This window comes from Schistocerca cancellata, chromosome 1 (genome assembly GCF_023864275.1).
Source record: "Schistocerca cancellata isolate TAMUIC-IGC-003103 chromosome 1, iqSchCanc2.1, whole genome shotgun sequence".
Taxonomy (NCBI): domain Eukaryota; kingdom Metazoa; phylum Arthropoda; class Insecta; order Orthoptera; family Acrididae; genus Schistocerca; species Schistocerca cancellata.
This window is the reverse complement of record NC_064626.1, coordinates 256,377,112-256,394,049: the sequence shown is the minus strand read 5'-3', so window position 1 is coordinate 256,394,049 and position 16,938 is coordinate 256,377,112. Positions and strand designations below refer to the sequence as shown.

Genomic DNA, 16,938 nt, shown 5'->3' with positions numbered 1-16,938 from the left:
ATCGCAGTCTTTAACACTGGTAGCATGCCGCGACAGCGTGGACGTGAACCGTATGTGCAGTTGACGGACTTTGAGCGAGGGCGTATAGTGGGCATGCGGGAGGCCGGGTGGACGTACCGCCGAATTGCTCAACACGTGGGGCGTGAGGTCTCCACAGTACATCGATGTTGTCGCCAGTGGTCGGCGGAAGGTGCACGTGCCCGTCGACCTGGGACCGGACCGCAGCGACGCACGGATGCACGCCAAGACCGTAGGATCCTACGCAGTGCCGTAGGGGACCGCACCGCCACTTCCCAGCAAATTAGGGACACTGTTGCTCCTGGGGTATCGGCGAGGACCATTCGCAACCGTCTCCATGAAGCTGGGCTACGGTCCCGCACACCGTTAGGCCGTCTTCCGCTCACGCCCCAACATCGTGCAGCCCGCCTCCAGTGGTGTCGCGACAGGCGTGAATGGAGGGACGAATGGAGACGTGTCGTCTTCAGCGATGAGAGTCGCTTCTGCCTTGGTGCCAATGATGGTCGTATGCGTGTTTGGCGCCGTGCAGGTGAGCGCCACAATCAGGACTGCATACGACCGAGGCACACAGGGCCAACACCCGGCATCATGGTGTGGGGAGCGATCTCCTACACTGGCCGTACACCACTGGTGATCGTCGAGGGGACACTGAATAGTGCACGGTACATCCAAACCGTCATCGAACCCATCGTTCTACCATTCCTAGACCGGCAAGGGAACTTGCTGTTCCAACAGGACAATGCACGTCCGCATGTATCCCGTGCCACCCAACGTGCTCTAGAAGGTGTACGTCAACTACCCTGGCCAGCAAGATCTCCGGATCTGTCCCCCATTGAGCATGTTGGGGACTGGATGAAGCGTCGTCTCACGCGGTCTGCACGTCCAGCACGAACGCTGGTCCAACTGAGGCGCCAGGTGGAAATGGCATGGCAAGCCGTTCCACAGGACTACATCCAGCATCTCTACGATCGTCTCCATGGGAGAATAGCAGCCTGCATTGCTGCGAAAGGTGGATATACATTGTACTAGTGCCGACATTGTGCATGCTCTGTTGCCTGTGTCTATGTGCCTGTGGTTCTGTCAGTGTGATCATGTGATGTATCTGACCCCAGGAATGTGTGAATAAAGTTTCCCGTTCCTGGGACAATGAATTCACGGTGTTCTTATTTCAATTTCCAGGAGTGTATGTTTGATCCTTTGCCCAATAACATAGAATGTTTGACGAGTAGCAAAGCAAGTTTTAATCATTTTTCCTAGACAACACCTCCTACAAAATTCTTTTAAAACTGTCAGGCTATAAATAAAACATATACGTCCTGTAAACTGACTCGTTTCACGTCACTTCGATAGAGGAATCGTTTCAGTGATCTATGGAACACATACCTTACTAAGTAACTACATCGCTGCTTGACTGTAAATGATTTGAAAGACTAAATGTAATTACTCATTCGTGACCAATAAAAGGAACCAATCTCAATTGGGTGGTGGTCTGTACGTACCGATGTAAGATGAAAGGAGCACATCAAACGAATTGTAGTAAAATACAATGCTGGACTGAAATTCATTAGAAGAAACCTGAGTAAATGCAATTCACCAGCAAAGGAAATATATTACGAAACTATCGCTCGAATAATTATTGTCAGTTTGCGACTCTTACCAACTGAGATTAGTAGAGGAGATATAGAAGACCCGAAGAAGAGCTACGAGTTTCATCATGGACTCGTTTAGTTGGCGCTAGAGCATTACAGAAGTGCTCAATAACCCTTAGAGGCAGACGCCACTATTAAAATTGGAAGAGCCAAGGATAACTTCACTATATGATCATAATGTCAAATACAGAAAAATGGTCTACCTGGAAGTCGTTCCTCTCATGCAATAACCGTGAACAGACGTAGTAGTGGGGAAGAGGGGAGAAGGGTGATGGGAGGGAAGTGGGCGGATTATAGTTGTGTGTACGCCCCACAGTCACAGAATCGCCAAATTCTTAGCTTAAAGTCTTGCACGCAACTAAAAACCAGGATTAAGGAGCAATGCTGCCGCCTGTAAGTTTGTCGAAACTGCGAGGAAATGTGGCCTTCTCAATATTTTCTGCCAGATGAAGGAAGGATGATATAGGGACTGGGCCTACCTCGAAGCGCAGGCTACAGCTGTTGCTTATTCCAGCGTGGGCCCTCAGGTTGCAGGTACTACTTCTTCAACTTGTTGAGTGAGCCCACAAGGTGTACACACTGAGTGTACAGTATCACTTTTCTCGTCCTTTGGCACCATTATCCCTTCGAGTCTCGGTGCTCCATTGTGAATGCCACAAATTTTACTTTTTTATTCATCTTGTTGACTTATCCTTTATTCCTAATTTTAATAGCGGTATACTGAGATCCATATTCCTGACTCAACTGAGTAGCGAATCACTAAACACGACACCTGTTACACTCTGTGAGAGATTACTGTTCTCTTCTTGAAATATATTCGCTTCGGAAAACTTACGAGAGGGTAAATGAGTTTCTAACTCGCTTCTGTGCGGTATGTCTAGTTTTTAAAAGCAACCAATAGGCACGGAGACTCATTCACAACCAGACGAACTTCATATACGATCTGAATATTGCTGAGTGAACTTTGAATCAGTCTTCAGTTTTATCTGTGAAGTCCAAAGTCGAAGATTCACACCTCAACAGAATGTTAATTAGAAGATACACGAAAGACAACATCGCGATTTGTTTATACTGCTGGAATTTGCTTTTTGACCTATGTACGACATCTGCTAAGCTGTATTTCCATACCCAGCAATCACTGTTCCAGTTATCTCTGCTGTTCACGTCACATGCAACAGCTTAATCTAGAATAAGTTCTTTAAACTATAGGGACCTAATTACGGTGCTGTGCATTACAGTGGTGTAATGTATGGCACGTATTCATAGCCTTGAGACACAGCTTTCACGTTTTGGTAGGTGGCTTATCAGTCAACTTTTTAAATTATCCACAATGAAAGGCCCACTAGTAGTTAACTGTTGCTTATAATAGTTCTTAGGTCAACTCGTTATGTGATTTTCGTATAATTTCTATACCAGACGTAATGAACCGACAGTAAGATTACACACACTTCTGTTTCCTTGTACTTTTAGGTAAAACAGGAATACGTTGTGAGATGGCTTGAAATGGGAGGCCATTTTAGTACATTAAATACATTTAGTTCACTTAACGCAATCGTTTCTTTCCAGATTACCTTTAAAGCTACAAAGCAGACGGTTCGCGTAGTTTTGGAAGCCAGCGAAGCCGAGCAACAGCCAAATCGAGCACCGGTAAGTTCAGAATTTAACATCGTATCGACATAAGAGGTTATGGGAAATGAAACACTAGCTTGGATTAGACAGTGGTTTTGTAGAAGAAATGTGATTCAGAGTCATCTACAAGGGGGGTGGGAAGGTGGGTAGGAGGGGATTGACGGTGGGAGTGGGCGGGGGGGGGGGAGGGAGACAGGAGGGCGCACTTGCCCCCTTCTGGAGTCTGAAAAACATACTTTTTATTCATTACAGAATTCTCATACGTTTCTAGCAATGATTATCTGTGATGCTGCTAAACAGAAGATTTAATGTATTCAATCATTGCGGTGCAGAGCGTGATCTATAAACCACGTCCTTCGCAGTTGCTATAAAATTTAGCTTGTTTGCTTGTCACGTTGTTTGCGGTAAATTATGCCGTTTGGCTAGCTGGTGATTTCGGCGCCATTCTACAATGAAGATGGCAGTGAATCTTTGCAGAACAGTGACAGGATAGTGCAGCTCAATTTTTCTCTGTCGCTTCCTCGTACTAGACCGTTCTCGTTCTAGAATCTAGACGAGGACGGTTCCAGCACTCGGCCGGGGGTGTTAGCCACCAGGGCCATGGGTCTCTTCTCGTTCTTCATCACGGCACCATAAACATGGTTGTTGTGTGCTTGCTCGGCTCCCAGAATACATTCACCTTCCACTTCCCCTGTCTAATTTCCCCTACTATATTTTTTCCCGCGCACAGACTAGACCGGTGTCAGAATTCTTACAGCTCATAGGGCCTACTGCATCAACGTCGCTTGAATGTTAACCGTACTGAAGTGAGCATTTAACCCTGGACATGCAAAATTCGCTGCATCAAACCAATTTACAGTTAAACGAGCAAGTTGATCACGGTTAAAGTTGACCGAGGTCGGAGACTCGTTTATCTTGAACTGATCGCGGTGAGAATAAAATAGCCGGCCGGGGTGGGCGAGCGGTTCTAGATGCTTCAGTCGAACCGCGCGACCGCTACGGTCGCAGGTTCGAATCCAGCCACGGGCATGGATGTGTGTGATGTCCTTAGGTTAGTTAGGTTTAAGTAGTTCTAAGTTCTAGGGGACTGATGACCTCAGAAGTTAAGTCCCATAGTGCTCAGAACCATTTGAGAATAAAATAAACACGTGTTAAGATGGCGGCGCCCTTTGATGTTTTAGATGACAGAGAAGATGAAAAATGTTGTATCTTGACCATGTATATCTTCGCCGCGACCGTGGAGGTGTAATTGTGGAAAGGGGAAATACTTTCGAACATTACGGGAACAGGACATTTGAAGAGAGATTTCGCCGTTCAAAAGAAACTGTGTGGTGGATATGAGGTCAAATCAACCAGAGGTTGGAATTTCCTACTTATGTATAACCATGTATCGTCCATGAACAGACGTGTATCGTTATAATGACATATTCAACTGCTGCATTAGTTACTGGTGACAGTGCTAATATACATAGTACAACAGCACGAAGAACTGTCAGTGATGTATCGGGGATCATACCATCAGCGTCTCCACAATACATAGATTTTCCTTCTGGAGCAGAATTACACTCCGTGATGGGTGGTTTCGGCGTACTGGATGGATTTCCTGAGTCGTTGGTACACTGCATTTCAATGCTATCGAAAGCGTGTCGTTCTGATACAATTTGTCGTAGGTAAATATCGAATGTTGACATTTTCAGATAAGGTCCTTACACAGTGTATACCGATACGGAGAGGGGGCTGTTCTGTTGAAGCCGTAGGTTTACTGATCGCTTTTACAGCTGCAAAGGTGAAGGTAGCAGGTTCGCGTCCATTTCCTTCCAATTATTTATTTTCCCCTTCTGTTTTCTAATAGATTATGTATCTTTCTTCTTAAAGTAATAGAAGCACTACCTGCAGTAGTCGATATTGTTTATTGTAAATAATGTATCTGCTGCAATTCTTGATGCAAAGACCAACGTCTGGAATATTATCCTAGTGGCCAGAAATCTTAACGTGACTGTCAGTCTGTGTCAGAAACAAAACACAAATTACACACTGGAACTTTTTTTTATTATGAAACTTCGTGTAAAATATACACACCTGTCTCTTGGTTTTATGGACAGATTCATGTTTGTATCTTGTCGGCATATATCTTTTTCAGTGATGAAGAGGAACTACGAAAAACATCTTCTCTTCCACTCGAATGAAATTACGAAACGAATCTCTTGTCATAAAATGTACATGATGGAGACTTTACTTCAGAGAGATAGTAGTTAATGCAACCTCAGGAATGTTGATATTATACATTTTAACTGCATTTAATTTAAAACCGAAAATGGGATGAAGATATAATTGAGTGACCGAATAACATCTTCTGGCATGAATGTTAGATCGTTGTACAGCATTATTGGCTGCTCCAGCCATCGATGAATCCAAAATCTTAACGCTACGCTCGTCCGTTTTTTCTTCTTTTGCGTTCTAATATTTTAGCATTACAGCTGGCCAGCTCTAAAAGATGTCAGTTTCAAATTTTGAGAAATTAGGACTCCTTTTCTTGCTCTCCATAGCGCAGTAACAATACCCTCGTTACGACAACAAACTGAATAGCGGATGTATGTTACACAGAGAGCGACTGAATGTGTAATGGACTCTTCCCTTTGTAACACACGAACTTAACTGTGGTCGAATTCACGGTTAGCTGAACGTGACTTGCTAATCGGTGTTTAGGGCAGATGCAGCGGAAAGACAACTTAATTGTGGTGAAGCTTTAACCGTGATCATGAGACCTTCGGTCATCTTGCTTTTTAATCGACGATGGTGCACTTAGCCATATAGTTGTCAGGCAAAGACCCAAAGGCGTCACTAGGAAATAAAACATGTCAGCCGCGCGGTCCCAGCGTTTTCTCACGGTCCGTCGGCGATTCGAGTCCTCCCTCGGGCATGGGTGCGTGTGTTGTCCATTGCGTAAGTTAGTTTAAGTTAGGGTAAGTAGTGTGTAGGCTTAGGAACCGATGACCTGCGCAGTATGGTCCCATAAGACCTTACCAGCAAAACATGTCATTTCCTGCGCTAGAGCTACTTAGTCAAACTCACTTTCAATTTCAGAGCCATGTCTCCCAAGAAGACATCAATTTCGAATTCAGTAAGCAAATGGCAGAACGTCGCTGACAGATTTTTCTATGAATCGTCCAAAGGATTCTATTCGGTAATTTGAAACACTGCATCGGCATGTAATGAGTCCTTCGTTTTGGTTTTGCTTGCTTAGTAAAAGCCAGTCAGTGGCCTAAAGATAATTGCGGAACCTTCACAGGGAATCAGAATATACACTATACGTGGAAATCATTCTTGCTGTGCCACAGGGGTTACTATTATGCCGACTTTTGTTACAGAAAATAATTTTACATTATTTGTCCAAGACATGAAATACTTACGTACGTTGATGACCCTAGAAATGCACCGAAACCTACAGGATATAACACAATACCGTAAACACAAACGTGTTGATAATTTTTGATTTATTCTCTGCAGATTGGCAGTCACTAAATTTGAATAAAACAGTAACTTGATTCATTCCTCTAAATCATGATATATAATTTTAAAGTCTGCGACAACTCCTTTCTATGGACGAAAATATTCATTATTGGTAATAAAGTGTCATTGCCTCACACTACACTTAATCCATTATAAAGTATCTTGTCAACAGTCAATCACAGTTCAAAAACTAGTGTAATTTTAGTAAACGTAATATGGTATGGGAGGTCGGTCTACACTTCTGTTGCTCAGCATTAACATAATTCAGAAAGGGGCGAATTGGCGCAACCATAATAATCTACCATTGTACATTCAGTGTTCATGAGTTGTGTAATAATCAAAATACTTTTAGAAATAAAGTAATCTCACATTTGTTCAACAAGATCTTGTACTGTACTGTAGAATTTACTTTTAAAGTTAATATTTGGCAACGACTAAATAAATACGCTTAAGTGGTACTGTGTAATTACCCAAGATGTAGGAACGAAATGAGAAATTTGTATGATTTGTTGATTTTGCAACGTTCTGATTTATTCCACGTGGTGCATCTTATCTGAGGAACGAGCAACAAACAAACTACTCAAAACTGGCTCGTCTTCCGTTAGACTTGGGCGTCTAAACAGGTGCTTTCACGACTGCATTTTATGTAGGCAGCATATGTCCGAGGCTTCTTGCCTAGGGCACGGATTTGGGTACATCCACTGCAGAAGCGAGAGCGCCACATTTTCATATATTTATCTGCCCAGTACACAAGGTTGTATCGTCCCTGAAGGGCTTTCCTTTCTCCAATCGTTGGCGGAATGCTTATTCTTAGCACGGCCTCTGGCCTGTCCTACATAAACAATCTGATAACGTAAAATACACTGGCCTCCTCACCGTGAGATATCATTGTATTGTCAGGCGATATGGGTCAGGTTTTATCAAGGTAGGAAAATTCAGCCAGGCTCGGTTAATACACTCCTGGAAATTGAAATAAGAACACCGTGAATTCATTGTCCCAGGAAGGGGAAACTTTATTGACACATTCCTGGGGTCAGATACATCACATGATCACACTGACAGAACCACAGGCACATAGACACAGGCAACAGACCATGCACAATGTCGGCACTAGTACAGTGTATATCCACCTTTCGCAGCAATGCAGGCTGCTATTCTCCCATGGAGACGATCGTAGAGATGCTGGATGTAGTCCTGTGGAACGGCTTGCCATGCCATTTCCACCTGGCGCCTCAGTTGGACCAGCGTTCGTGCTGGACGTGCAGACCGCGTGAGACGACGCTTCATCCAGTCCCAAACATGCTCAATGGGGGACAGATCCGGAGATCTTGCTAGCCAGGGTAGTTGACTTACACCTTCTAGAGCACGTTGGGTGGCACGGGATACATGCGGACGTGCATTGTCCTGTTGGAACAGCAAGTTCCCTTGCCGGTCTAGGAATGGTAGAACGATGGGTTCGATGACGGTTTGGATGTACCGTGCACTATTCAGTGTCCCCTCGACGATCACCAGTGGTGTACGGCCAGTGTAGGAGATCGCTCCCCACACCATGATGCCGGGTGTTGGCCCTGTGTGCCTCGGTCGTATGCAGTCCTGATTGTGGCGCTCACCTGCACGGCGCCAAACACGCATACGACCATCATTGGCACCAAGGCAGAAGCGACTCTCATCGCTGAAGACGACACGTCTCCATTCGTCCCTCCATTCACGCCTGTCGCGACACCACTGGGGGCGGGCTGCACGATGTTGGGGCGTGAGCGGAAGACGGCCTAACGGTGTGCGGGACCGTAGCCCAGCTTCATGGAGACGGTTGCGAATGGTCCTCGCCGATACCCCAGGAGCAACAGTGTCCCTAATTTGCTGGGAAGTGGCGGTGCGGTCCCCTACGGCACTGCGTAGGATCCTACGGTCTTGGCGTGCATCCGTGCGTCGCTGCGGTCCGGTCCCAGGTCGACGGGCACGTGCACCTTCCGCCGACCACTGGCGACAACATCGATGTACTGTGGAGACCTCACGCCCCACGTGTTGAGCAATTCGGCGGTACGTCCACCCGGCCTCCCGCATGCCCACTATACGCCCTCGCTCAAAGTCCGTCAACTGCACATACGGTTCACGTCCATGCTGTCGCGGCATGCTACCAGTGTTAAAGACTGCGATGGAGCTCCGTATGCCACGGCAAACTGGCTGACACTGACGGCGGCGGTGCACAAATGCTGCGCAGCTAGCGCCATTCGACGGCCAACACCGCGGTTCCTGGTGTGTCCGCTGTGCCGTGCGTGTGATCATTGCTTGTACAGCCCTCTCGCAGTGTCCGGAGCAAGTATGGTGGGTCTGACACACCGGTGTCAATGTGTTCTTTTTTCCATTTCCAGGAGTGTAAGTCACGATTACTTTCTGCTGTCACATAATGAGGTTTCGACTTTGCCCTTACGAGATAACGCCCACGTTTCACCGCAGTTCATGTGCTTATGATTTGGCCGTTGAAAGTTGTTGCTGAATATCGGCTGTTTGACTACTTGACGCATTATTTTCTGTTCTTTTAACCATTCAAATAATCGCAAGTAAGTTTACCAATATCTATATCTACATTTATATTTCGCAAGTCACCTTACGGTGTGTGGCAGAGGCTACTTTGTGTACCATTACATTTCCCCATTTCCTGGTCCAATCCTGAAGGCTGAGCGGGAAATTGGTAAGCCTGTTGGTAAGTCTCCGTATGAGCTCCAGTCTCTTTGTGGTCTTTCGTGAGGTGTGTGTAGAAGAAGGCAATATGCTAGTTGACTCTCCGAGGAACGTACGTCCCCGTAATTTTATCGGTAAGCAACGCTACAATGCACAGTGCCACCCTTGTACCGTCTGCCAGTGGAGTTGGATGATGAGCGTCTCTGCGACGCTTTCGCACTCACTGAACGAACCGAACCCGTGATGAAATGTGCTGGTCTTCTTCGGATCTTCTGCAATTCCTCATTTCCTCTAAAGTTTCAGACTGAGAAGCAGAGGGTTTTGTAAGCTACTTCCTTCGGGTGATCTACACTACCTGAGGATTCTCTCGATGAATTCAGCATGACTTCTGCCTTTCCTACGATTAATTTTACGTGGTCACTACACGTTAAATCGTTCTGTACACATACCAACAGATATTTAACGGTTGTGAATGTTTCCAGTTAAGAAACCATATAACGAATTTCTCTCCGCCTACTTATGATATAATTGTTGGTCTTGAGGATCAACTGTTAATGCCGGCTCCAGTCGTCAATCCTCTACAGATCTTCTTGCGTTTCAGTACAATTTTTTTGGGTTGTGACTTTCTATACATGGTGATTTTTTCCACCGTGTACAAACTCTAGAGACTGATCGATGAGAGGATAAGGAACAAAAACGGTCTAATGAGCTTATGTGCGGAAAAGCATGATTTACATGCTAGAGACCATTTATTCAGTCATACCGGTACTTTATTACAGAGGCTGCGGTCTAATTTGCGCTGTACCATGCAGCCACAGTTACAGTATGCATTGAAAATAATTTACATGTGCCTCAACGCAAGTGTGTGCGCGCTGTAGCATATTCTGTCTCGTACGTTCAAATCGGTCAGACTGAATCCGAACAGTGTCAAAAGCAACATGAATACGATGTTCCTGTGTCTCCACATCTGGAATGGGCTCTTCATACACCATACTTTTGAGATGGCCCCATATCCCGAAATCGCACGGGTTGATATTCGGTGAAAGAGGAGGCTATGCAACTGGACGCCCTTGTCCGATCCATCGTTGGGATGCGTCTGGAAGTTAAGGGCAAAGTGGGCTGGAGGACCATCATATAGCAGCCACAAAACCCCTTGAATCATCAATGGCACTTTTTACAACATGGAGGGCAAAGTCACCCGCAAGCTACGCCGATAGTTTCATGACGTGAAAGGAAGACCGGTTCCAAAATACGGTCGCCAGTTATCCCGGCCCACACATTCCGGCTGCACTGATGCTGATGAGTCACTGTCACCATAACCTGGGGGTTCTGCACACTATCCCACAGGTGACTGTTATAAAAGCTGAAGACACCACTCCGCGTGAAGATGATCTCATCAGTGAATAGGATGGATGACACAAATCCCGGTATCGTGGTCGTCTGGTGAAGAAACTAGTGACAAAACTGCTCTCGATTTGGAACGTCCGTTGCTAGTAAGCTCTGCACACGATGTAAGTGATAAGGAATAGTAACAATTGTCATGGAGAATGTTCTACACCATCGTCTGGCTTACCCTGTGTTGGGGGCGAGGGGGGGGGGGTAACTGCTGGTACTGTCACGGCGGTCGCCTGCCACAGTGTAAATCACATTTTCGACCGAATTTGGTGTCCGAACATTTCGAGTAAGTCCTTCGTGATTTTCTGCTTCTGAAACGACCCTTCCGGACAAACGGCGAAACATTGTTGCAAACACTGAATGCTGCCATAGAACGAAATTTTCACTCTACAGCGGAGTGTGCGCTGATAGGAAACTTCCTGGCAGATTAAAACTGTGTGCCGGACCGAGAGTCGAACTCGGGACCTTTGCCTTTCACGGGCAAGTGCTCTCCCAACTGAGCTACCCAAGCACGACTCACGCCCCGTCCTCACAGCTTTACTTCTGCCAGTACCCCGCCTCCTACCTTCCAAACTTTACAGAAGTTCTCCTGCGAACCTTGCAGCACTAGCACTCCTGAAAGAAAGGATATTGCGGAGACATGGCTTTGCCACAGCCTGGGGGATTTTTCTAGAATGAAATTTTCACTCTACAGCGGAGTGTGCGCTGATATGAAACTTCCTGGCTCTAGAGCACTTGCCCGCGAAAGGCAAAGGTCCCGAGTTCGAGTCTCGGTCCGGCACACAGTTTTAATCTGCCAGGAAGTTTCATATCAGCGCACACTCCACTGTAGAGTGAAAATTTCATTCTAGAAACATCCCCCAGGCTATGGCCAAGCCATGTCTCCGCAATATCCTTTCTTTCAGGAGTGCTAGTTCTGCAAGGTTCGCAGGAGAACTTCTGTAAAGTCTGGAAGGTAGGAGGCGAGGTACTGGCAGAAGTAAAGCTGTGAGGACGGGGCGTGAGTCGTGCTTGGGTAGCTCAGTTGGGAGAGCACTTGCCCGCGAAAGGCAAAGGTCCCGAGTTCGAGTCTCGGTCCCGCACACAGTTTTAATCTGCCAGGAAGTTTCACTGAATGCTGTGGTTGTTGTCGGCGAGGGTAGGTCTCCTGATACAACATCGCTTTCCACCGCCCGTTGCCCTTTGCCTTTCTGTAAGAAAACAAAATGTCGGCAAGTTCCCGATCCGAATACGGAACCATTGTGTACAACGCTGTATCGCGCCCACTAAAACGTGAGTCAGCAAGAGAAGTGAATTGGACACCACAGTACCAAGTAATATGGCTGGAGAGGTCGCTAGGGCATGTCGTATGAGGAACAATATGACCATCTAGGAGGAAACAGTGCATACTGTAACTGTTTACTGCATGGTACATCGCGTATTAGACCGCTGTCTCTGTACCAAAGTATGATTGAATAAATGGTCTCTAGCACGGAAACCATGCATTTCCAGACATAAGTTCATTAGACCTTTTTCACTCCTAGAGTTTGGACACGGTGGAAAAAATCACACTGTATACAACACTGTCACCCACAAAAGGCTCATGGATCTTCTAACATTATTCATTCGGTCACTTTGAAACTTCTTTATGTAAATGAGTGTGGCTGTACTTAAATTGCTGAATGACTGAGACCCACAATATGTTAATGTTTTGTTGATACATTTTGTTAACCCGATTATTATAACTAATAAGAGGATACAAAAGATTGATATAATCTAGATTATCTGTATAATTAATGACATTTAATAAACGTATACAGTAATAAAGAAATGTATTACGATTTTACAAAATTTTACAGCCATTCAACTTTTAATCAATTAATATTGACATGAGCTTTAATATTACTGACCACTTGGAGATGGAATTGACTGTCCTTGGAGAAAAGGGTATTTTTCACTGCCTCCAGCCTTCTTGATCATGTCTTTGTTCTTTGAGACACAGTGATAAAACTCGGCAAAATCCATTTTGTAGTTGTACAGGATCTGCAGGATTGCCTCAAGAGAGTCCACCTCCATTCTGTTTCTTTCATCAGTCCACTGGGTATTCATGAACGAAAATATTCTTTCCACATTGGCATTATGGGCTGGGATTGCAAATAAATACCTTGCAATTATTACCGACTCAGAGTAATGCTGAAGACAGACACAGCTTTTAAAAAAACTCACCCACTTCTCATGACATTCCAATAATGCTTTTTTTTCATCATACCACTTGTGAAGACTTTCTTCAACAAAATTTGTCAGTATGCCAAACTGATCAAAGAGAATGGAATCATCGATTTCAATCTCTTTACTCTTCAAATAAGAAACTGTCTCTTCAACACTTTCCCATTTTGGCACTCTCTTCAGTAACATCCAATCAAACACCGGCGATGAGGGTAAATATGAGGCGTTCCACTTGCTGAGATATTCTACACAAGTGTCATAAAACTTGTAAACTTCTTCTCTAAAACTCCTTTCCACTGCTTCTGATACTTCTGCTCTTTGAAGGACAGATTTAACGTTAAAAGAAATGTACTGCTGTTCTCGCCTCTTAGTAACAGTTTCCATAGCATTTTTCAAAACATCATTTACCTCTATTACACTTTTCGTGCTTCCCTCAATTTCCTTTATCCCTTGCTGCAAAGTGCTAAGCTGACTGTGAATGAACCATAAGTAGGCTTCACTTAAAGGGTTACTGAAAAACTGAACCAATATTTTGGGGGCTTTGTCTTCTTTAGGAAGATATCTTTTAACGGTTCAAACAGGCGGATTACTCTTTCAACTGCTGGAAACAGTGGCAACCAGCGAGTTTTCGAGTGACACATTACAGTCATATATTCAGTTCCCACATAATCACAGAACTCCTTAAGCCTCTCTGTTCTAACAGTGTATAGGTAAAAGTGTGAGTGTACCTTCACGACGATAGTTTCAACATCACAGCTTAAACTGTCAGCAGATGTCTGCACGCTGTCGTGTAAAACATGTGCAGGGTACCCTATGCCTTCAATGTTTTCATGCAATGTTGCCTTTAATTTGGTTAATACGTTGCATTTGCCTTGTCTTTTTAAACCACCAAAGTTTGTGTTGGTGTTGTATCCACAAAATGCCACACATTTATTTTTCTCAAGATAAAACATTTCGATAGTATTCATACAAAATCTTGAAATTTCGTCAGATGTTTCATTAGGTAGGGAACTCACCTTCAAAAGTTTGGTCTGAATTCCCTGATTAATATCGAAAAACTGATCAACAAACGGAAATATTTTAGTGGCCTTATGATTGCTGGCATCAGTGGATATCCCGTAGAAAGAAGACTTTTTGATGTATTCAAGGCTTTCCTTTACACTCTGGGGAGCAATAACTCCTTTCACTAAAGCTGACACTTTAGTTCTTGCTGAACTAACCTTTTTTGCAATTGAAGAATCATCAAACATAATGCTGTTAAGCTTATTAGTACAATCACTAGATCTATAAGTTTGGTGATGTTTTACCGTGTGGTAGGCTAGTGTAAGCTGGGCTGCTCGAACTTTTGTCTCTTCACTTGACTGATGTTTCACAAAATAATTTTGTAGAGTTTTGCTGCAGCTCGATGCACTGTATCTGTTAATGTGTTTCTTTGACCTGATGTGACCAACTATGTCGGAACGTCCACCATGACTTATACTAATAAAACAGTTACATACGGAAAACTCTGCTTCGTAATCAAAACGACCTTTCTTAATGAAATTCCATTCCTTGGAATAACAGTCACTGAACTTGCAGGCACGTTTCGGCATTGCGTTTCACAGTACTCCAGCAATAATACCACTAATATGAGAAAAAACTATTGCAGTTTGTCTGACAAAACATCAACTACTACACTGTTCTGACAATGAGTGTGTGAGTAAGTGGCGCGACGGTTTCATAGCTCTGTTACAATAATACAACTTACTACTTGTTGGCCAAAGTACGCTCAAAGTAAATTATTGCCTGAGTGTATCAATACTGATACTGTGATTACTAGTATGGGAAAATGGAGGTTTTAGACAAATAAGCTTAAATATATTAATTTCTTGTGTTGTATTTTCTTTAATATAGCGAAATCCCAAAAATTTGAAAAAGTTTCACAAAATGTATTTAAAAACTGAATTCCGGGACTTTTGAGCGTCCCGAAACAAATTTTCGGGACATCGGAACACAGGGATGAAAACCGGGACAATCCCGGTTTTCCGGGACGTTTGGTCACCCTAATCTATACATTTCATCAAGCACTGTATAGATTAGGGTGACCAAACGTCCCGGAAAATACATTTAATCAAGCACTGGGGTACAAAGATGGAGCCTCCCAGAAGGTTGTGAGCCTAAAGACAGGCACAATCGGGCGTACCCTGGAAACGGTGAAAGATTTCACCGGCTAATCCTTCTAACACCAGATCAAGTTGAAGTCCAAAACCAAATTAACATCAAGATGCAACGGCCTTTATCAAGACCACCCCTTGTGACGATCTCGATAAATATTGAGGGATTCTCTAGTCATAAGAGTGTTTTATTAGCAGACATGTGCTATAAGCATAAATGCGACGTATTGTTGGTGCACGAAACACACCGGGGAGCCACCAGCCACAGACCTAAAATAGCAGGAATGGATTTGGCCATTGAGAGAACTCACGACAAGTATGGGAGCGCGATTTTCATCAGACCCGGGCTCAACGTAACATCAGCCGCAATGACAGAAGTAAATAACATTGATGTACTTACCATTCGCGCCCAGAAGTTCTCTGTGACGTCTGTGTACAAACCACCAGTTGTGGACTTTGTTTTCCATGAACCAAACAATTTTACAAATGACCATATTAATTTTGTCATGGGTGATTTCAACTGCCATGGTGAAGCATGGGGATATAATGAGACTGATGAGAATGGTGTACAGCTTGAATCCTGGGCTGACACTAACGGCCTACAACTCATTCATGACCCAAAACAGCCAGCTTCTTTCAACAGCAGAAGATGGAGAAGGGGATATGATCCTGACAACATCTTTGTGAGTAGGAAGTTGGCAGCACAGTGCATGAAGCTTGTTGAAGAACCTATCCCAAGTACACAACACAGACCCGTCGTTTGTGTTGTGAATGCCATGGTTAAACCAGAGGAGGTGCCTTTCCGAAGACTGTTTAACTTCAAAAAGGCAGACTGGCAGAAATTTAAAGAGCAATTGGACGAAGAGATTGAGAAAATCCCTCCTCGACCAGATGAGTATGGTAGATTTATCGATCTTGTGAAAGGGATCTCAAGGAAAAACATCCCAAGGGGTTGCCGTACCCAGTACATCCAGGGTCTGACCGGCAGCAGCAAGGTCTTACTTGACAGGTACCAAAACCTGTTCACTCAGGACCCATTCACCGAAGATACGATGGAGGCTGGGGAGGAACTAATGCAGGCTATTGCTGAGGATAAGAGATCACGGTGGTGCAAACTAGTCGAGAATCTTGACATGAAACAAAACAGCAGACGTGCATGGAAATTACTAAAAAACTTACGTGGGGACCCAACTGACCACCAGCAGAAGAACAACGGGGTAACAGCAAATCAGATTGCTAGCCAACTTCTGAAGAATGGGAAAACCAAAGGGAAAAGAGAAAGGGAAAGAGTTATACCCCAAGAACAAAAAGATTACGGACTCCTCAATGCTTCATTCACAGCAACCGAACTGGAAGACGCCATTCAGAGTATGAAACTGAATAAGGCCGCTGGAACTGAGCAGATAAAACAGTTTGGGCCCAAAGCTCGAAACTGGTTACTACAAATGATGAACACCTGTATTAAAGAGCTGAATATTCCAAAACTATGGCGGCAGGCGAGAGTGGTGGCTTTACTAAAACCTGGCAAGGAGATAAAGGACCCCAAAAGTTACAGACCAGTGTCACTTCTATGCCATCTCTATAAGATACTGGAGCGGATGATTCTCAACCGGGTGGCAGAAACTATAGATGGAAAGCTCATAAAGGAACAAGCCGGTTTCAGACCAGGAAGATCTTGTTGTGGGTAAATACTTAAT

At 44.5% G+C, this 16,938-nt stretch overlaps 1 protein-coding gene across 5 annotated transcripts in view; it reads left to right on the top strand.

Annotated features, from left to right (window-relative positions):
• Positions 1-16,938, top strand: part of LOC126159422 (fatty-acid amide hydrolase 2-A-like) — a 193,262-nt gene that overhangs the window by 30,330 nt on the left and 145,994 nt on the right. For 4 of the 5 annotated variants that reach the window (XM_049916571.1, XM_049916536.1, XM_049916564.1 and 1 more), the window contains exon 2: positions 3,234-3,314. The exons of the other annotated variant lie outside the window; for it this stretch is intronic. The gene's annotated coding sequence lies outside the window, so the exon portion shown is untranslated. The remainder of the gene's footprint in view (positions 1-3,233; positions 3,315-16,938) is intronic. 5 annotated transcript variants of the gene reach the window in all.